We start from the raw sequence: 23,464 nt of genomic DNA, 5'->3' as shown, positions 1-23,464 counted from the left end.
TCGTTAAAGACATATAATACCCAATAAGCAGATATGCATGAGACACGCGCGTTGTATACTGCTACGTCGCAAACGTTCTTGCGCTGAAGAAGTTGATTAGCACGTCTCTGCGTCGTCATATATGAAAGGGATGCGCCGTGCTTGAAAACCGGCCCATATCTGGCGATACGCTCAAAAGTGCCTGAAATTAGGAACGCTGAACTTCCATTGTAATGTCACATCTCTCGACTCAACTAACGAAGGGTCCATTTGCCGTCCATTTGCTTGAGGAACAGCCCTGAGATGGCCCTCATCCAGGTCTGCCGTTACTGCCACAGGCGTTCTTAGGGATCCTCATCGAGGGAAGCCATGTCCGCGCCTTTGCTGCCGCCAGCAGCACCCTTCCGAGCTCCTATCGAAGATAGCGTCAGGAGGGAAGCGCTAGTGCTCCTAAACGCGGCAGACTGCTCCTAAACAGAGAAGAGAAAGTTAAAATAGGTAGGACTCGTGTGTGTGTGTGTTTCCGTGCGTGCGTGTTTGCGTGCGTGTGTGTGTGTGTGTGTGTGTGTGTGTGTGTGGTGTGTGTGTGTGTGTGTGTGTGTGTGTGTGTGTGTGTGTGTGTGTGTGTGTGCCTCGTTTGCAATTTCAAAGATAATAATAGGAATTATTTTTACTTTATTAAAGACGCAGGCAGTAGTAGTATTAGTAGTAGAGACTTTATTTTACTGTAGGGTATTAGGGCGAAGGTGGGTGGGTCCCCTAGTCCAGGGCCCCACTGGCCTCTGCGGCTCGCTGGGCCTGATCGCGCAGAGCAACTTGGCTCTCCCGATCCTTGCTCGCAAGCCAGACCTCCCACTGCCTCTCAAGTGGGTTTCTCCCTAATAAGGGTGAGTTACCTTCGGGTGACCTCACTCTACACGTCCGCGTTATGTGGGTGAGGAATGTCCGCTCCCAACACCACGGACGTGTCAAATTCTCCCTTATGCATGTTCAGCTAAGCGCGCGCAAACGTGAATGACGCCTCGCAAGATACAACAAAAAGATCGCCGCAGTAACGTTCTCAGCCAAAGGTATTACTCAAAATTCCCATTGATATTAAAAGCCTGAAAATTTATATATGCTTCGAAGCAGCTAATTCTTTTCATATTTAAAACGACATTGTTTTATATATAATTTGGTGCAAGCCAACATAGATGCTGTGAGCCAAACCGATGCTTGTCGTATACACTGCATGGTTACTCTTTAACTGCCGCGAACGCAAAATGGTACGAAAATGTAGCGTCCGGGTAGGCTCGGACGATAGCATACACATACACGCCATAATTTGCTTTGGATATGACCACAGCGTGCTGTCAAAGATGCGCCGTTCAACGACTCGGAGATATTTTTACGGCGCTAGCCAGGCGCCATACAGAACCATGCATTTGTTAAGGGCACAGTGTAAGCCCTATACGACCCATGCATTTTTCGGCCATATTGAAGTACCGTTTTCTCAGTTACTAAAGGGAATATCCACATAATGCATATATAATTTTCTTCCAAGTTTCCCGCTCTTTTAACTGAAGCAGATTTATTTAAATCTATCTAATATTAGAATGTTGGTGATTTTTTAGCACTAGGACCTAAATTTTGAGTAATTTGCATCTTTGAAAATTTTTAACTCAAAAAGTGCAAAGCGCATAATTTCAATTCTGCTTCAGTAGTTGTATGCATTTATGCAGAATACAAGAAAAAAATAATTAACTGGTTATCTCGGAATACATAGGAAATAATGGTACCTACGTAATAAAAACATGGTTTTCAGATAATCGAGTTTAAAGTCAGAAAACAGCTGAACAGAGGACATACTTTGCCACAAACACCGTTAAACTATTTTATTTAGTAGATATGATTTTGGTACTCATTGCCAAAGTCAATTTTTCACTTTCGAGCCTGTCGTCTTGCTTCTTTTGTCAGCTGTCATGCAGCTCTATCCGCAATGTATCGTCGATTGTGGTCAACTTTTTCCAGCAAATTGACTGTATTTTGGCCAAGCTTCAAACCTAATTATTTCAGAATTTTGGTTTGTGCGATACTGCCATCATTAAACTAAAGAACACGATCCAATGTCACAATTCTTAAGACTCTGAAGCCTAAACAAAGACAGCAAGGACCCTGCGACGCAATTAACATTAGCTCAACACTTGTACCACACAGCTTGCACGCGTAATTCGGTCTAATTTCATCACAAATAATATTATGTCCATTAGAGCATACCCGTTGTCACCTTGCACGCGATCCGCCTAGAAAGACGCTGTAAAGGCTGAGATGACCAACGATGAAGAGCTGCCTGGTCTAGCGTTCAGCACCTCAATACGTCGCCGGCATTTATTCTCATTTACAAGAGTATACTGTATTGGTTGGCACGTAACTTACACTTGCTGAAGGCCTTCTTTACCCAGCATCTCAACTTATCGATAGGCACGACAGACACAGGGTGCAATGAAGCTAGGAGCTGAAAGTGTTCGAATAGACGCGCTCCGAAGAACAAGTGCGAATAAAAAGGCGCACAGTGTCTTCGGACTGGCTTAGAAGTTATACCTTACAATTTCCTATACACAGCTGACTCCAGGCAAGCGTTTTAATTTTTGTACACGGAGTTTTTTTTTAGAACAATGGACCGTAAGCAATGGGCGCATACGAGGGGCTTGTCCTGAGATGTGTGTTCACTCACCACTTGCTTTGGGAAAATCAAGTTTTTAGCCACAAAAAAAAAAAATACTTTTTAAGAAAAGCATGAAGGTGGAAAACATGTACAAAGGGACACACTTCCCAAATCGCAAAGAAAAAAATTCTTTTTTCCAAATTTTGCCTTACCCTGTGCTCTTAATCGCCATCGCTATCTGTCCCTTTTGGCTTTCACAAAAGCGATAACGCTGTTCCATTGTCGCGGCGTTTGCGATACGGCCCCTTGCGCGTCTCGCCGTTGATTCTAAAAGCGCCAGCGACATCACCAATTTTCGGTGGCATGGTGAAATGACATTGAATGGGGACGCAGTGGCGCCAAGTCATTTATCTTCGCGGTTCCGTTCTTGAAACCGTTCGATTGTCATTCCTTTATTTTTCCCGCCTTTGGCGCCATTGGACCATGATTTGGCAGCGCGATAGGGGAATCGCGTTGTCGCGAATAGTGCCATTCTGTAAGGCTGCGAGAAAGAGTAAGCTGCGGGCAGGACCCTAAACTGATTGCTTCACCAGCATCAAATCTCAGCTTGCTGCCACTTTTCCCCGGCCCACTGTCACGTCATCCCATGCTGCTTTTCAATCATATCTCTGTAGACGGCCCGCCTTTGTTAAGTACAAATGCATCGCACATCCATGACCTTACCGACCCGCTCTGGATTGTGCCCCAGTTCTTTCGTTTGCTAGCTCCGTCGAAAAGCGTACGAACAATTCCACGCCTCTCATCTTATGGATGAAAAGCGTGTAACATCGGGCATCGCTTTCGTCTTGTCTTGTTGACGGTGGCCCGAAAGTGGTTCACTGGCGGTGGCAGCGTCCGAACAAGGTTTGCCATCGGCCGGTAAGAGCGGTGTCCATCGGAATCGCATACGGCGGTGTTTGCTCTCGGGCCGAGTTTTACTGTTGTGGGGTCCCGGCCAGCTTGGCCTTTTATACAGCACGGGCACCACCGTAGACGTCGTAAACCGTTCGCCGGTGATTCGAGGCATACACACGCTGCAGCCGGCCCTCTTCTCGACGGCGCGCTCTCTCACGCTCGGTTCGGCCTCAGCGCCGCTCTCTCCATTTTATTTTCTTTCGTTGCGCTTGCTTTCTATGAAGATTTCATTAGCGTCTCGGATCAGATGTGCTGCGCGGCTGTTTCAGCTCATCCGTCTTGGGCGTGTGCTGGCGCAGCGAGTGTCTTTGGGCAGCGCAAACATGAACAGCGATGGGCTGTATAAGCGCTCCACTCGTTTGTATTCCGAGGAGATGGCTTGATGTCGGAGGCAGACCATTTCCGAGATCCTCCGTGCTGCGGAAGGAAAAGAGCCGAAACAAATGACTCCTCCGTGCGGTGCTTTTTCTCGGCACTCTGTGCGCGCTTTGAGTGCACTGAGACGGGCTGTGATGCAGCAGGCTCGAATTTCAACACGCGCTCATATTCGCTCGAGTGGCACTGGGATCGGAGAGCACTCACTCTGCTGCGACGCATTCTGCGGTAGCTCCCATTCGCGAAGAATTCCTGAGCAGCACTTTCTTTCTTCGGTTTGTCTGACATCCACGTTTTTTCTTCTCTCTCTCTCTTTCGGTTGGAGAAGCAGTCAAAAGTAGAAAAAAAATAGTTTGTGTTATGTTGACTTTTATTCTGCTTTGGCAACACTTTATGATGAGAGTCACTGCACTATCATATCCGCAAAACATTATGCGCAAGTTTGAAAAACATGATTATATTGTCTGCCCTTCTGTCCTTCTCATTACGTGACCAGCCTGGTCCGCTTTTTTCTATTAACGGCAACAAAGGTATCCACTACCCCTGTTTGTTCTGTGATTCCACTCTGCTCACTTCGTATCTCTTAATGTTACGCCTATCATATTTCGCTCCCTCGCGTGCTGCGTGGTCCAATAATTCAAATCTCTCCCTCTATCCGGTTAGTCTCCTTTGGCTCCGATAGTAGTGGATACGTAACTTTTGCACCGGTCAAGATTATATCAACATACATTGCTTTCTTTCATTCTTTTAGCACTGAATGTTTTGTGGTCAATTAATACTTCATGATCTTTGTAATAGTGAGAACTCTAATGACGCAAGGAACTTGCATCATGCATCCGCATTGCATTTTACTTATGTGCATTTGTCCCTCTTGTAAAAATCGCACGGGGAAGAGTGATACAGTCAGAGCTCTCTGTGCTACTGGATACGCGAAAGGTCTTTTTGAGAACTTCTTGAGGATTGAAAGCGCCATTCGTTCGCACCTGACCGTTGCTTGTCAGAGAGAAAGCGCATTCGTATACGGTTCCGTACACGGTACAGCATCGTGCCCAGCTGCAGTGATCGCTGCGGCAAGCCGTGCTCTGAAAGCGGTGAGCTTCGCGCAGTCGCGACATTGCCTATTCAGCGGATCCCGCAATGCTTGCTGCCTCGACAGGGAACCCGACCGCTCGCGCTTGTATGGGCTTCAAAGTGCGCGCATTCCTGCAGTGCGGGGCAACGGTGCGCGCCGTGCAATGGACTGCGAGCCCGAAAAGCGGCCCAAGGCCTGCTGCGCCGCCACAACGGACCATCGCGGCGGCCCTCTTTACTCAGGTGTCGTGTCACAATGAGAAGTCAGCTCTGCGGACTTCACTTGCCTAATCCCGGCCGCCTCGGCCTGGGCAGCCGAAGAGGCAGGGACCACGAGGGCCCTTTTTTGTAAGCGTGACCTCTGTCCTCAGCGTTCGTCCCACAAAGGGCACAAAGGAGGCCGACGCCTGGGACTGCCTGCCTGGGACTGCCTGCCTGGGAGAGGCAATTGTGCGCAGCGGGCGAGGGCGAGCTGCGCGCGGTGCACGTGCGCGCTATTAATTGATACCAACTGGCCTGTCCCCCTGCCCCATGTCACAGCGCCCCCGCTTCACGGACGCGTCCGTGCGAGACCGCTATGCCCCGGAGGCACGACCGTAACCCGCCGAGACTCGCGGCTCCCACCAGCGCACGCATGGGCTACTCTTGGAATGTTGAAACCTTCCTTTCATTTCTTTATTTGAGCTCGAAATGTATACAGTGTTGCTCAGTTCTTCCATTGCATCACGCAGCAGCGCGCGTTGTCGTGCGTCGTCGTGCTGCGATCCGTGCATCATATATCCTTCGTGCTACAAATAATAATCTCAAGCATTTTTTTCCTAAACCGCGAAGTGTTACTAACTTGAATGTACTAATTGATAATTCAGCGCTAGCACCGACGCCCTAGTCGTTTTATGTAGCTTAATTAAACGGTTTTACCCGTTCTGTCATGACAAAATTTTGCTAAAGGTTGCGAGCACCGGCGGGAGTATAGCTACGGTCGCCGTAAGAGAGCTCAGACACGAAGCAATTTACTCTAGCCTGCAGGATGTCTTACAGCTTTTAGCGACGATAGCAGCAGCCATATGGACCCTCGAAATCAATGGACCCTCGAATGCGCTACCTTGCGCTACCTTGGTTTTGTGTAGAAAACTGTGTAGGGCACTTCTGGCGGGGATATTTATATGAGAATCGTCGCCATATATGGGCCGCCCACGCACTAAGGGACACGCATTTTATTCAAATAAAGAACGGACAGTTTGTCAAGGCAGGATTACTGATATATAACTTTTAACCGTGTATAGTTGTATAGTTTAATGTGCGCCAGCAGGCTCTTAACGAAAGTTATATGATGCAGCAGCGTTATATGACACGCGCGTTTCTTCTACATTTGTCAGAGCGGTTACGCCTTGTGTGTCGCAAGCCAGATATTCATTCCATTTATTGTCACTTGAACTCATTATAAGATGTTCTTTGCGTAGCATTCAACATCGCTGTTCTCTGCAGAACTGTAGGCCCTGAGGTAACATTTGCTGCGCGTGGCTTTAGCTGAATCACTGTTCCTGCAACGATAACTGAGGTGAAAGTGAAAGGAAATAATGAAAGCGCGAATAAGGATCTAGTTTGAATATTAGGTCGTCCGTAGCGCCATTGCCGTATAACACGTATCGATCTATTAAGCCCTAACTCGGCGGATGACAAAGCTAAAGAGAAGGTAGCGAACCATTCAAATAATTCCCTGTCGTACATCCCTCGTACGTCGCTACTGTTTATTTTAACCTTCACATCATTTGCGTTTAAATGTGGGGCTGTAAGGCCACCTCTATAACAGCAAATAAATAAATAAATAAATAAATAAATAAATAAATAAATAAATAAATTAATAAATAAATAAATAAATAAATAAATAAATTGATTAATGAAGTGACTTGTTACCATAGGTCGCAAAAGTTTCGGAACTTGCTCACACTCACTCAAGAAATATATTTTGCTGTGAGAGCTCACTCGGACTCAGATTCACCGAAATTTTCCTCAACCGAACTCACTCGGACTCGGACTCAGACTCACAAAACTTTTTCTCAACCGGACCTCACTCGGACTAAAACTCACCGACATTTTGCTCAGCCGTACTCGCTCAGACTCAGACTCACGGCTTGACTTGAGCCTGAGTGAGTCGACTCATGAGTCCGCTGGCATTAAGTGAGCTATTCCGATCATGGTGTAAATGCTCTTGAATGCCAATGTCTCAAATAATGGGTGCTCTACGATACGCCTTTGGGTCTTGTACCTTCAAATACTAGATTTCAGGGGTTTCAATCGTGTAAGGACGTTTTTTATGAAATATGCCGCTCACACGACATATTTCTATTAAGAAAGTCCCGTGAAAAAGTTAGGAGGTCATAGCATCTCCCCCCAACCCCGCCCCCGGATCAATAAACATTGAGGTGGTGCATGAACGCTACTGCGTGGAGATGTGTGGGAATAGATCTGAGTATAAACGTAAGCCGATATAAGGCTGATAGTAATGCAGATAGCTGAGTGGATAGGATCATAGGTCGGCAATAAAGGGTGGAGCTCACTCAGACTCACTCATGAAATATATTTTGGGTTTAGGGCACACTTGGACTCGCACTCACCAATATTTTCCTTAACCGGACTCACTCGGACTCACACTCACGCAAAATTTCTTAAACCGGACTCACTCGAGCTCACAATCACCAAAATAATACTCACCTAGACTCACTCAGACTCACAGCTCGATCTGAGTCTGAGTGAGTGTGAGTGAGTCGACTCATGAGTGAGTTTGCCGACCTATGCTTGTTACACAACTGCCTTACCTTGTCGCTAACTCCTGTGCTGTACATTGTTTTCATTAAACATTACACAATAGATGGGACATCGTTTTAACTTTCAGACTGGAGACATTGGAGTCCACTAAAAAAAAAAAAAAAAGAGCCTTGAGTGTCACGCTAAACAGCCATAGCTGACGCCACAGTGACGACGTCATTATGAACCAGGCTTAGTAACTATACGACAGTTTTCGCTGTCGTCAGGCGCAATTCAGTTATGAGGGATGCAACGTCGTATAACGCCCTGCCATTATAATGGGTGTTTCTATACATTAAGGTAACATTTAAAAATAGAGTTTGGAAGGAACAACAAAAGTTTCTTCAAAAGTAAACTTTCAGGTGCGGCAGACATCCACAAAAACTAAAGTCATGCCAATTAGTACATGTTCAACTAAAATTCACTAATTATATTTCAATTAATTATTTCACGGCAAGCGTTGCTAGAGGCAATTTGTAGCCGATTAGTTCGCAAGGCCTATCCTTTTGCGCTTTGAACGAATTTTTAGGGTTGAACTTTAGTTTGGAGATATGCATTCCCAAAGTGTGCTGCGAAATCCACGGGCGTTCTAGTTACATTTGTATCTCATTGCTCAAAACGGCGTTTTTTAGGAAAAGTAACTGGACCAACAGTGTATTTTTACCGGCAGTGCGATGGCGTATATCCCGAAATCCGCGCCGCCCTTAGATTCGATTCCAAGAGTATGTGCCTTGCAAGCTCCTCGGCTACGACTCGTCATTAGCAAAATGTAGCACAAAGTAATTAGTTTAGGAGTTAATAAGTGAAGCTTAGTTGCTTGGCTGTTCATCAGTCTGATTTATGGACGTCCGCCACATCTGACAGTTTATTTTTAAAGAAATGTTCTTTTCCATCGGGAAAGCCTTTTTTTAAATACTACTTAAGGCCTTCGCGGAAACATCTGCAAGGTATAGCCTAATGAATCCATAAAAATTATCTGCTAGTTGCAATGTTCTTTCGACCGCAAAATCGAAAGCATTTCCTGTCTGACAAAAAAAAAAAATCAGTGCGCGTTTCTCAAAGGAATTTGTGCTCCTTATAGCGGTTCACGTAGGAACAGGCGCCAGCTGGTCAAACCCGCCGCGCTCTCAATAGCTTGTGGCTATGGCGTTGGGCTGCTAATCTCGAAGTAGCGGGTTTGGCAGCATTTGAATGGCGCAGTGCGAAAGCGTTGTGTACTTAGCTATAGGTTCACACTAGAGAACCACAGGTGCTCAAACTTAATAGGTAGTTCTCCACTAAATATACGGTATGCCTCGTAATTTGATCGCGGTTTTGGACGCGTAAAAACCCAAGAATTTAATTTCTTTAGGCAGGTAGTTGTAGACTTTGTCACAGGAAGCACTTCCATGATTGTACTCCAGGCACACGTAATTTTCTGCGGACGTTAGCATAACGATGAGGAATCGATAATCGTGTAGCGTTTCGGCGTTTCAGGAACATTCATCAACAACGGTATTACAACTAAGTTATAGCGCTGTCCTCTGTGTACGATTCTCTTACACTAACCAGGTAGTCGTCTGCATGTCTCATGACTGCTGAAACATCAGTCTCTGGGCGTACGGTTTGAAGGCGTTTCTCGAATTCACATGGAAAAGCCTTGCACATTGTGGTACCTAACGATAAAGGAATGCGTATTGAATATATTTTTGTTTTTACTTACCGCGGTGAAAATACGTGAAATATGCCGCCAAACGTGAATTCAATTATATCATTTCGTTCGTTAAGCTCATTCGCGCACCTGCATTGGAAGAGGAATAGCATGTACTTTGACCAAGACAGTTTTATGTTAGCACGTGACATCAGTTACAGGGAAAGGAAAACGCAAGAAACACCGACCAAAAATGGAATGGGTTAAAACCGTCGAGACGCTTCGGTTTCCGTGCGGAACCCTTGATGTGAACAATGGTTCCGTACGGGTGTCGTGACGTCTTGAAACTTTTAAGCCATTTCATTTTTGGTCGGCGTTTCTTGAGTTTTAATTTCATTGTGGATAGCAATTATATGGACAGTCTCGACGGGTTTTTGCCGTCGCCGTCATGTCCTTCCGGCATGAAGTCCAAATTGATAAGATCCCCCAGCGCATTGTATGTTCGACCGCGCGTAAAAGCGCGCGAGCGGGGGCGACGAACGCGGCCGAAGCAGAGTTCAAACAAGGCGGCCTATCGCTCGGAGGGTGCATGCGATAACATCACTCCGCTCGGAAGGCCTGCCGTCGTAGCAGACAGGAAATGCCCCGCCCGTCTTTAGCGAGCCTTAAAAGACGCGAAGACGCGAGGGGGGGGGGGGGGGGAGTGTCGCGTCGCGCGAGGAGCAACTTTGAACTTTGAATCTAAGGGCGCGGTGGCGATCGCTGGCGCGCGCGCTATATCGAAAGCCATCACAGCGGGCGGCTCATATACCCTTCTACGTGCTGCGCTCTCAACGCGAAGTAACTTTGCGGGGAGCATCTCTCCCTGGAGCGGCCTTTCTCTCTTACACCAAGCGTTTTGTAGTTACGCGAGATCGGATGCAAAACAGTTAGCTGCCAGCCTCACTTCGTGTAACACTACAATTTGTCGCTATCGCATTCATTGCTTCGCCCATGCGGTGAAACTGTGACTTTTTTAGATGCGAAGTATCTTAAGGCGGAGCTCAATCCGGTGGTGGTGGTGGTGGTGGTGGTGGTGTGCGGCGTGACCACCCGTACTGCGCATGCGCGTACCCTCTCCACACACCTCCTCTCCACTCACCCTCTCCCTTTCCCCTCTCCCTTCCCCTCTCCGCTTCCCCTCTCCACTTTCCCTCTCCCATACCCCTCTCCCCTCCCCCTTTCCACTCTTCCTCTGAAACGCGGGCTAGACATGCCGAAATTCTCTCCTGCGCAACGCCGCGATGAGCTCGAGCGCATGCGCGTCCCCTCCCCTTCTCCCTCCTCTCCTACGCTGCCCCCCTCTCGCCCTGTGAGAATTAACGGCCAGGCTAGATGGAAGATACGACGCGCGTAGCGTCCCTCTTCGCGTTCCACGACGCGAGGTCGGTAGCATGCCCAACGAACGCCAACGGAACGCGATCGTGCAAGTGCTCCGGCTTCGCATCGCCTCATTATCCCCTTTAGCGGGAGATGGTGTAATTTTTTGTTACGCTTCCTCCCGACCCGACGAATTATCGTCAAACCATCGATGCCATGAGATACTATATGGCTCCTTGTGTTGAAACTTAGTGCTGCTTTTCTGTGCTCCTTAATTTCATTAGAGGTGTATATTCTGCTTGTTCACTCATTACGTATTAACTTTCTGTACTTGACAGTGCCCTCTCACAGTGCCGTAATTACTTCTGGGGATGGAAACTGAGCTCTCCCGAAACACGCCGGCTGAAGAAAAGCTCATGAAGGGGAAAAAGTCCGGCATATCCCACGCATTGTGGGATTCGTGTTCATGCGAAGCAGTCAGAGAGTAGCTGCCTACGCCGCATCATTTTGTTGCTTTCAAGCAAGCGTTACGAGGTGGATCGACATCTTTGTGCAAACTGAGTAGTTGTGCGCATATCGAGGTCATCGTAAGTAGCGGTCGTTGGCGTATTCCTCCGGTGTCGCGCAACTCTTGACTATAGCTTGCTGAGACATAGGAGCTCGTGTATATATATATATATATATATATATATATATATATATATATATATATATATATATATATATATATATATATGTATATATATATGTATATATATATATATATATATGTATATATATATATATAAAGGAAAGGAGATGATTTTAAGGGCTCGTTTATATTTGTTAGACACAATATTAATGAGAACTAACAGACAATAACGCCAAGGAAAGTATAGGGGTGTTATCTGTAGTATTATAGAATATAAATGTGAAGAAAGTAAAGTGGACGAAAAAAAAAAATATATATATATATATATATATATATATATATATATATATATATAGATATATATATATATATATATATATATATTCTTTTTTTTTTAAGTAGGTTCAGGCACTCATGCGGCTCTGGGGTAGGATGCTTGACTGCCCTGCAGAATGCTTGGGTTCGACTCCGGCTTAAACCATAATATTGATTGTTTGCTGCTGTCAGGATCTTATGCGACATGGGCTCCTTAACGTGAATATTTCCAAAGTATATTTCCGCTATTTCTGGGTTGACATTATAGACTGTTAATCACGTGTGGCGCATACCCGCATTCCATGGGCCATGGTCGACGAGTATGTGCCACACGTGACTGAGGGAAAGGGTTTCATGACGTACGAGACCGGCATGGTACGTTATTCGTGTCATGACCTGTTAATCGCGTTTGTCATACGCTTATGTCCTCCTATGCTAATTTTGGTTTACACCAAGCTAAGGAGACGGCCACGAGAGCGCCCAGACGTAGGCGGCTAAATGTATAGAAACGGTCAAAGTGCCTTTGGTCGGCAAAGAAATTCTTCGCATTTAAAGTTTGTCATCCACGCGTCTGTGGCACGAAGCCACAAGAAAATCCATACGGCATTCTCAGAAAGAAAGCTTCGCAATCGAAGGAAGATTCCTCCCGGTCCGGCAACGTGGGATCAACGTTGCAGCATTATGCTACAAACTGGTGGAAGTACAACAACCATAAATATTGGCCGCGTGAAGAATCCCTCCAGTACCCACCTCACAATGAATGTAGACATTATTACGATCAGCAATAAAGCAATGTAGTGACCATCTTATTATCAAGCAGTTTTTGAATTATAACGAACTTAATAATTAGATATGCTATAATGAACCTAATGATAGGTTAAACATTTAATGTCAGAAAGAACAATTCAGCCAGTTCCACGCTGTGAAAACGAGAGCGAAGCTAGAAGCGCGCGAGTGTATGTGATTGGCTAGCGAGATCACGTGGTGTCGAAAATCCACCGCTAGACTTGAAATACGCGCTCTTACAATTGATTGGGCAAAGCGCGATCACTTGACCTGTGGGCTCAGTCAATGGCGTTCCAGCAAACGCCTCGTGTCACGGGATTTCACGTGACCTGCAGGCTCAGGCATAGCGTTTCAGTGAAAGCCTGGCGCCCCGTGAATTGCCGCCGGTGCATTCGGAATCCTGCCAAGTGTGCGCTCCCTGTTTACATGACCTTCTTACTCGCCCAGGGGCCTTGCCTTGGTTTACTATACAATTAATTTGTCTCTAATTAATGTAAAGAAATAAAGGATGAATTACTTCGCCTTGTCCTGGCTTATTACAATAATGTAAGTATATAATGTAATCAATGAAAGGTCGAATTGCTTTCCCGGCATTTTGTGCCGAAAGTCATCATCATCATTGTGATCATTTCTAGCATCATTATCATCATCATAATTTCGTTTGTTTTTTTTATTCACCCCCCTCTGGTCACGTGACCTGCGTGGCTGCTGCTGCTGCTTCGATGGTGATGACGACGGGACAGGGTAGACAGGACTTATTTATACAGCTCCGCAGTATAAAAACAAATCCTGGATGTCGTGTCTTCAGGGAAGAACGACTTGCCCAGCGTTTACCGACTTCGGCGGCATCATTTTCGTGTAGGTTCATTGCACATATAATGAGAAGCGTCATTGCTAGCTGTTGGTTTCGGATTTGGTGAGCACATATATAGACCAGCTCGAAAAGCTGCTGATTTGAATAACTGCCAAATTTCAGTGTACTATAGAGTCACACATAAGTTCAATTATGTTGGGCCACCGTGGCATCTTTAGCGACGGCCGTGGTGTCAAACATGATTACAGAAAGAACAGGAAGGAAGCCTGCAATGTGTGTAGCTTTAATGGAAGTGCTATACGACCCGATGTTCCCAGCAGTAGCAGCCATTTCTGCTCTATCAGCTGAACGATATGGTGGTTGGCTTTAGCACCCGTATGCGGGAAAGGCGGCGCGCATGTGCGCCCCTATAGAAGCTGGGTAAAAGTCCGAACAAGAGTTAGACCCAGCGTAAGGAAACTTTTTGCCGGCTTCACTATACACAGCCCAAAGCCGTGGAAGCCGGCACTCAATGTCCGCAGCGGTCGACGTCTACCGGGGCGGCACTGCCAAAGGTGACGCTGCCTCCGAGTGGCCCTTAATTAAACGTCCCCAAGAGCACCGCGGCGGGTCTGATTGATGGGGCGGCAATAGCCAGTGGGCCGTAACCCCATCGCAGCAGGGCGCACGCTATCGTTTCTTAATTCCGTCTCATTGGCTGGCGCAGACCGAGTCGCTGCTGCTGCCCGGCTGCAATAACACCGGCAGCCAGCAACATCAAGCTGCCATTAGGCGATTGTGTAGACTCGGGGGGGAAACACCTGTCCCGCTGCAACGCCCGGCTCCTCGATTTGCTGCGCTGCATGGGCGACGGCTGTGAGAGCCGGTGGGGGCGGCTGCTGGCCGCCGACCCGACTGGGATAGGCCAGGGGCCACTGATTGGGTTACGGTGTCGATACCGGCTGCACAGTCGACCGAACCCTGGGATCGACTCAGGCTGCTGCTAACGCCGATGAGCAGGCACCGATTCAACGCTACGCGCAGGCACCCGTATATATTGCGCCTGAGTTCATAGGCGTGATACGATAGGTCAGATGAACGCGCTGCTAATGAGTGCTCAAATGACAAGTGAAAGCAGCCACGCGTTTCTGTTCCGACCTCTTCCATTCTCTTAATTATCGCGCTTACTCATATTCGTGAGAGTTCTGAGATATTTCGAACTGCCTTTTCTTTATTTTGTTTTACGTTGTTTTACATAATGGAATTGTAACTTGATATGCTGAGTTAGGTTTGGTTACAAACAGTACGAAGTGAAGATAACTAATATTCTGTCGATTTTTTTTTCTTTTAGCTTGGAAGAGAAAAACGTATGCAGTTGCACTCAACGTGAAAGCTATAAGAAGTGCGGAGCAGTGATTCGCCTGCCCTAAAGCGAAGCTCGCGTTCACGGGCAAGCAAGTGCTGGTTCAAGGGCAAGCGCTTGCATTCACGGCCAAACGTGTAGCCCGCTCGGCGTCCATGACAGGAAAGGAATCCTTCATTTGTGATGTAGGGGCACCCTCTCCCCTCCTCATTTCCCTCCTTCTCACCCTCTGTCAATGATCCCGTTAATCGGGTTTGGCAATCGCCGGGCAGATTCCAAGGGCTGACGTATCGGCCCCCCGGAAACGCACCACGAAAGCGCGGATAATTTATAGAGGTGGTCCTTTTAGCGCCGGTTGTGGTCCAAAGACCGAGTCAGAGCCAAGAGTTGATAACACAAACAAAATATTTTCTCAGTTAAGGCAGTACAAGCATCACACAAACATGCACACTCGGCTGGTACCAGTTACAACTTCACAATACCACTCAGATGGTGTTAACACAATGGGGCCTAAACAAAGAGATCACGCGCTACAAATGCAATCTCATGCATTACAACCTATTCAAGAACAGTTAAAGTCCTGAATATTCAACAGCGTATCCAGTCCCACAATTCTTGGACGGAACTTGAATGCTTCTTTTCCCGGAAACACTCGCGCAAACTCCAGCGCTGATCGTCGTAGTTCCCTCCGTCGTCGGCCCCGAATGTTTCTCTTCCAGGAAACACTCACGTAACTTGTCACTGCTCACACGGCGTTATCATCCGATTCTTCCAGATCGACGATCGACTGACCGCACAGCGCCATAAACACGTCTGCTTTGGCTGACGGAGCCACACTCAACATAACTTCACCATCTCCGGACCCACTGAGTTGGTCGTCGGTGCGCGCTTTTATCCCTTCGCCCCCGGGTTCCAGAAGCCTCGGGAGTGTTCTTCGGCTTTCTCGTAGGATTCGCTCTCGGTGGCGTCACTCGGCGTTGCATCATGCGATCTTTCTAGACCTTGCCGGGCGTTTGATCCGCGGCGGTTGGTTGTCTACGGCTGGTTCGAGTGGGCGAGGAGAAGCGTCGGCGCGCCGGCGTCTTTTGAAACTTGTTTTTCGTTGCGCGCGCTTGCTGAGCGAGCGGCTGGCGCCGTGGTTTCCCTGTGCCGACTGAAAGCGGCCGCGCCATACTATACGTGGCTATGCTATTCTTTACGCTATTCTTTTCATTTCCTTCCTCTTTACCCACAGATCTCTCCTCACCCTCACTTCCCTTTTCCGTCCCCTTGCTATACTATACCATACACGGCTATGCTATGCTTTACCCTCCCCTCCTCCTTTACCTCCTCCTCACCCTCACATCTCTCCTCCTAACCCTTACTTCCCTTTCCCACACCCTTGCTATACTGTACTATACACAGCTATGCTATTCAGTGGTTTTGCCTGCGTGACGGCACATGGCTACTCTATGCTTTACCCTCTCACTTCCTTCTTTCCCTCACCCTCACTTCCCTTTCCCGCCCCCTTACTATACTATACTATACATGGCTATGCTGGCGCCGCCATCTTGGACTGATAAGCGATTGTTCTGCCTGTTTTCTATGTCGTAATATGAAATTATCATGGTCATGAAAGGTTGAATGTACCGGCCCAAGCGTTTCCGTGCGTGCGAGTTCACCGTAGCGCTGTTTGTTTATTTGATACGGATACAAAACTACAACGTTATCAGTCCAAGATAACGGCGCCTGTGCGTGTCCGGAAAATGGTGTATAGATCGCTATGCTATACATGGTTTTTCCTGCGTGAGCCAAGCGAGATGAGATGACAGCATACGATGACAGCATACGACAGCATGCGACAGCCTGGGCCCCTAAAGCGCTCCGCACTTCAAAATTGTCCGGGTACACGACTGCATATGAGAACTGGGTATATGAGCGTAACTCCTTTTCTGGGGCCGAATTCACAAGGCTTTCCGTTGGGAAGTTTTCGATCGTCTAACCACGAGATTGGCTGGAATTTACTCTCACGAGCCATTCTAGCATAAGTGCTTTCTGTGAGTACGACTCTGGTTCGTTTCTCATTGCTGCCCCAATTCTGTGTCGTGCCGGCGCATCGCTACGTACATGTTAGTATGCTACAAGCTGTAGCCAGCCCCTTATAGAGGCTGCGCAGGGCTGCCAAAAGCTCTTCGGAGGCTGTCGCCGCCGGCGTTTAGCTTCATTCCCACGGCGAACATGCTCGCTGCCAATTGCCGCTCGCCTCTGGCCGAACCATCGACTTCGAATGGTGGACGACGTAAGAAAGCTCGCCTTGGGTCCAATAAAACTTCGTCAGTGTAAAGAGAGAAAAGGAGGAGAAATCGAAAGACGTTAAAAGGCGAGGAAAAATAAACATCGCAAATCGGAGGGCCCGGCAGCAGCCGAAACAGTGAAGACCACAGCTCCTTGCGGAGCGCGCGAAAAACTGGGCAATGGCAAGTGGTGATTCCCCCCCCCCCGCCCCCTTTTCTCGCAAAATGAGACTCAATAGAAGAACACGCGTCCGCACACGCTCAAGCGCCCTCGCATAGAAATGTACGGTCGTTCTAGCGGGGTGGTTCCCCTGGATTCACACTGTAGTTATCATGCCTTTATTACACTTAGTCGTCGTAAAGCCCTGGTCGGGAACATAAAACTCCCGCACCGGAGCTGCCTTTATTTTTTCCACGCCGCTGAACTCGCGGGATCCGGTACTGCGGACCCCCTCGTGGCTGATGCCGCCGCTTGTACGACGCCGTTGCCGCCCGACGCCTTCCACGTGAATTGAGCGGCAGGCCGCGGCAACGCTTGTTCGGAACAGCTGTGCGCCGCCCACATTCGGCGTTTCTTTTTTTTTTTTTTAGGTACTACCACTTTACAGATATGAAGTTAGAAGTCATTGTGTAAATTTCCGTGATACGCATTTAAAAGGATGCGTATATCAGGCTGTAAATCTGAGAGTCTGAGAATGGGTTTTAGAATGACGTACTAACAAGAACAGTGTCGTGTAACACCATGCTGTATAACGGCTCACCATGCGAATGAAAACATGGGGTCGGATTGTTTGTAAACATCTGCACTAACGAAGAGACTGAGTGTAAGAAACTTTGAAGTGAATATTACTTCAAGCTCTATATGGACGTTCTCTTGAATTATTAGGATAACGCATAGCTGTCACGCCTGCATTCATTTTTGTAATGCCGATTCGCGCATTCGTAGCTCAAATAGGGAATCGAATACATTCAGGACAGAGCTTAACCACGGCTACCTCCTCGCTATGAAAACGTTTACGTTGGTGCGATTAATTTGGTGCCGCGAAAACGCCATGCTCTCCCATTTCTCCGCTCATCGTTTCTATATGGCACTATACGTCAGACGCGCAGCCTGACGCCGCGAACGACCGAGTCAGCGTCCGAGGGCGACCGAGATAGCCCGCACACTCAGCATAATTGGCCGGGCCATTGAAAAACTTGTCTGCACCCTCCGGGATTGGTATACCTCCCGCCGGGGAGCCAGAGTCGCTCGTCGGACAGCGCCGCCCGCACGGTCATGCAGCCATCGGGGTGGCGGCCGTAAAGGGAATGTCAAACAAAGGGAGGATTAAAGTGCAACAATCCGTGCAAAGCGGTGGGCCAAATGCAAATGGGCATGCATTCATGCCTAACCAGACAGGATCATAAAGCGTCTCTCTCTTTCTTGCCTACCCTATTTCTCCCCCTTCCTCGGCCTCGCTGTGCTTGTTCGCGCAGTGCCGTCCCGCTCGAAGTGTCCATTGTGTGACTTTGGCTTTTTGCCTGCTTTGTTTCCCCGCTGTAGGGAATCAGGGAGGCGAGGGAGAACCGCCGAAGATGCCCACCCCCGCCTCGAAGCGCGGCTCTCCAGCGAGCGATGTGCGGACGGGAAAGCCTCTTCGGGAACCTCATCGCTCCGAAATGAATTCTCCTCAACGTACGGGCACCACGACACGGCGACGCGGCATCCATCACGAGTCCGCATCATGGTTTCGATACGCTGCCGTCCATTTAGCGAAGAGCCTTTCTCCATAACGCAGTTGTTCGCGAGTCTCGTTGAGCGATGCCCCTTCCGTGGGCGCGTGTGCAGCTATAGGAGCAGCGAAGCCCCCTCCATCGCGGCCTTGTGATGCATGGCCAAGATCGTATCCTCACATTTATCCCTTTTCTTTTCTCTTCTCTCGGCGTATAGCCGTCTCAGTTGTTGCCCCGTTGGATCGCCGGGCGAACATATTAAGCTTGGTATGGTTCACTTTTCGCTCCATTCAGGCAGTGGTTGAGAGCGGCTTTCAAGAAATTATTTTCTAGTTCCGACTCGCTCACTCTTTTCTCAATCATTCTAAAATTTGTATGAAGATCAGCCATTCACTCGCCGCTCGTATGCCTGCGAGAACGACACAACGGAACTATTCTCGACACAGTGAAAGAGGTGTTTCTGTAGATTAGGCGGTGTGCGTTTGTGCGCGTAAAGAGCCTGAGCGCGGAAAACGCACACGAAGACGTCTTTCTTCATCGTAAACTATGAGAGTAAATATAATGCGGTGCTTCGCTTCTGTAGAAAGAGGAATGCAAATAAGCACATCTGTGTGTTCTGCCAGCACGGATTGCAGAATTTTCGAGCTTGTATTGGTTTTTATGTGAGTTTGCACGGCTAGCCCCTTCGCTCAGTGAGCGACTGGCCGAGTCAGCGCTTACGCACCACTGCTCCATTTCTATATTTGAAACAAGCGGATGAGTCAGTTTTATAAATGACTATAAGCATGATGAAGAACGCGTTTTGTTTTTGTTTTTTTTTTTCGTTTGGTCCCTTTGCTCACTGCTGAGCAAGCATATATTCATCCTGCTGTCCTTTGTAGTAACTGTGATGGATATAAATAAAATGCATATGCGAAGTCTTGGGCTGGTAGAAAAATGCTTCTGCTTCTGTGTAGTTTTTTTTTTACAAGAATCAATACACGTGCACGAGTACTATACCTATATAAGGCAATCTAATCTCCCGATTTCCTGCATGAACGAGGTCATTGGCGCAGAACTTCCCTCAATGCAAATGGGTAGATCGACATGAAATAGACTTACTTTCGCAACGTGAGGTTTGGCTCCTGCGCCTATTGGCATACACGAAAAGCTGTCACGAGATAACTGCTCATAAGAAAACTTCATCTGAGCCATATGCCGGACGTACTATTACGAGGGAGGTGATTGGCTTCGCTATAGCGAACGAAAAGCTCTCTGAGTTCGGCTCTTGGGTATTCGATTATTCGCCAACGCGAGCAGGTTATCACTTAAAAGGCTCCCATCTCACTTGCGTAGTCGTAGTAGTTGCCTGTGTGGTAACGCAGGGTGTGTTTACCCCTAACTGGTGTGCCAGGCGCTCTACGGACGGTACCACATCTGTGCGAGTGGAGTCGACCGGCGGTGGGGGGCCTGACTGCGGTGCGAAACCCCCCAACGTGTGGGAGTGCGCGGGAAGATGGAAGCAGAAGAGTGACGACCACATAACCAGCAAGAATCCATAATCCAGTCTCAGCGTCTTGCTTTTCACATGACCAGGATTTGGGGACATATGCACGTAGCGCCATCTGTCGTCGGGGACTGCGGTGGCCTGCCGTAACTGAATGGGAAATAGGCGAAAAAAATCGTATCTGACGAAAAAATACAGATATCAAAAACGACTCCCGGTTCTATACAGCAGAGACTTACTTGAACCTTCTGTTAAAATTACAGTGCGGCGCTACTAACCGCGTGGCTTCCCAAAGTGTTTAAAATTTTACAATGGGGCCCCATGTATTTCTAATGGGCGGTGTTCAATTGCCCTGGGAAGCCACACGCTTTCTAGTGCGATACTGCAATTTTACCAAAATGTTCCAGTAGCTCTCTACTGTATAGAACCCCGAGTCGTTTTTAATAGCTTGCTTTTTTCAAGAGATATGATTTTTTTTTTTTCGCATATCTCCCATTCAGTTATGGCAGGTGGCCGTCGTCACCGCCGAGAGATGGCGCCACACACAGATGTCCCCAAATCCTGGGAATGACTTCAATATTTTTCAGCTAAAGTAACTCCGTTTCAAGTATGTTCCTCTCTCCGCAAACGCATAATGTACATAACAGTACAAAGACTATTTAGTAAAACTTCTGTAGTTCAGTCGAATACTATCAATCACTTGACTTGACCTCCGTTTCGAAACAGTGAAGTGCACAATAGCTGTTAATTGTGGGGACGCAGAGCGGCTGCAATCGAAAGGAAATAAATCAATAATAAATAGTATAAGTCGGACCTTCTCTTGACTTACATTTGTAAGTATAATTTGTTGTTTACCGGTACCTTCACTAAGGACGTGTCCGACATGACGATTAACTGACCATGCGACGTTTATTACTGCTCATTACTGCTATTTTCTGCTTCCGTTTTGTGTCATTCTGTTTAAATATTATTCCATATTTTCTGGCGCTATCTTTGTGTAATACTACACGTCTCATTTGCTTCAGGTATTGCAACCCACTCCCCTCTACAATGCCTTGGCGATTGAGTGTATGCAGAAGATAAAAAAGTAAATAAATAAATAAATAAATAGGCTGACATCTGCTCTTACGAACAGTTATTTCGTTTAAAAACAAGTATGTTTTTTAATACTGTCTCTGTCACTGCTGTACGTGGTTCATTGCCTGTATTCAATGAACAGTCAAACCACAAAACTTGCGAAAGGAGGGTAGGCTCCAATTTCCGATATTATATTGCTTACTCCTATGCTTCTTTGTCCGATTAAACGGGCGCTTAGCACTTCTCTCACTCCGTATACGACATATCATAACTGAGGAAACTTTTCGGCGCAAATTGAACCAGGACACACAACACAAAGGAACAGGACAGGCGCCATTTGGCACCCGTTTTGTTTCTTTGTGTTATGTGTCCACGTTCAATCTGCACCGAAAAGTTTCCTCAGTTATGAACCAGTACCGACTATCTCAAACCGGGATTCTGCTAGATATCATAACGACGCTCTTCACACGGTGACTTTGTTAAAATAGTGAAGGAGATAGCACTGTTGGAAAAAGAGCTGGCTGCATACACAAGATATGCTGTTTTTGGAATATTACTTACCATTCTTGTACTTAACATACTCCTTCTTTGACAATATATGCATGCGGTACAAAGAGCCTGAAGTTACACCTAATGTGCTGGTCCCCCCCCCCCCCCCTAAGCATTGCAGTTGATAACAGAACTGCCACATATCTAAGTTCGTTGGGGCCAATTTCACAAAGAGTTTCATTCGTAATTGCTATTTGTCACTGCACGACTTAGCTAATGATATATGCCCAGCCTCTCTAGCTGCCCGCATCCGTTCTTGTGAACGGCTGGCAAGTGTAATATCTACTTTCCATCATCTTTTATCCCCCTTACCACTTCCCCCAGCACAGGGTAACCGGCCGGTCCAAGAACTGGCTAACCTCGCTGTCTTTCTGTCTTTCCGCTTGTTTCTTCCTCCCTTCCTTCCTTCTTTGTAAGTGCGGCACCATCATGTGTTATTTGTGCCGAAGGATTGTTCCGTCCACTGTTAATCCACTTCGAATGATGGCCGTTTTTTTGCATTGGATTGCACATCCACGCTGTTTTACCAGCTTCGAACTAGCGCCTTTAAACTGCCCTGTCTGGCGCATTCTCTCCTTATAGCAGCAGTATAGGAGGTCACGAGAGAGCCCCAGTGACAGACACGCGGTGCTCACATCCTATCCTCTTCGAGACGGAAGCTCTTCGGTGGCTCTCCTGGGACGCAGGCGGCATGTACACGTGTACCTCGGCGCCAGCAGAGAGAGAGAGAGAGAGAGCCACCGGCGCTCCGTACTGAGCCTGTCGTAGAGCAAAAGGAGCGCGCACCGCGTCTCCCGAGACTGCGCGCTTGTTTCTCCGGCGGCCCGCCTGGTGGAGTTTTAATATTAAAAACAATCATCCAAGGCGCCGGTGATATATACGCCAAGCGCGTAGCAAAGCAGGCACTCGACTGTGCCTGGCGCGCGCGAGAAAATAAGAGAGGAAAAATATACGCAAGTAAGATCGGCCCCACGGCTTATTTCCAAGGTGGGTAACATGCCGTAACTGATATTTTATGCATGCCGACGTGTGTAGCGAACAAGGCGGCCGTCGGCAATATACTTCGGGAGCGTGCGCGAGGAGAACGCGAGAACCGGCCGCGGCAAAAACAACGGCCGCAGTGTATCGCGCGCACACGCGTCCGAGGCGAGGGCCCGCCCGGCTCTGCATCCAAACGAGCGCGCAATGAGTGATCGCGGCAAGCGGCGCGCGCATTGCCGCGATCTGGCAGCCGGCGCGGCCGATGCTGGCCGCCCATGTGCACCGCGTCCACCACAGATTACAGCCTCATAAACGACGCACTTGGCGCGCTTTTTTGTCTGCTCCAGCGACGCTCGACGCAACGTCAGTGGAAGACGCCCGGACCAACCTCTGTAGTGCCGCGAAATGCGGCAACATTATCGTTAAGGCTTCGTATAATCTTTAACTAGGTTGGTAGTACGGTTTCGTCGAAAGTGGGGCTGGTGCGCGGCCTATACATAGATTTGCAAATGCATAACTCTTATACTGCTGATTCTAAATCCACTGATAGCCCAGATTTGGCCAAGTGCACGCAGAATAAGCGCGGTTCACAAGCGACCGCTCTGCAGTTACCGGCCTTCCGCCTGAGGTTCCCTTGAGGTTAGCATCTTTTGTCAGCATACATAGCACAAAAGCATGGA

This window comes from Rhipicephalus sanguineus, chromosome 1 (assembly GCF_013339695.2).
Source record: "Rhipicephalus sanguineus isolate Rsan-2018 chromosome 1, BIME_Rsan_1.4, whole genome shotgun sequence".
In the NCBI taxonomy this organism is placed as follows: domain Eukaryota; kingdom Metazoa; phylum Arthropoda; class Arachnida; order Ixodida; family Ixodidae; genus Rhipicephalus; species Rhipicephalus sanguineus.
This window is presented reverse-complemented; position numbering follows the sequence as displayed.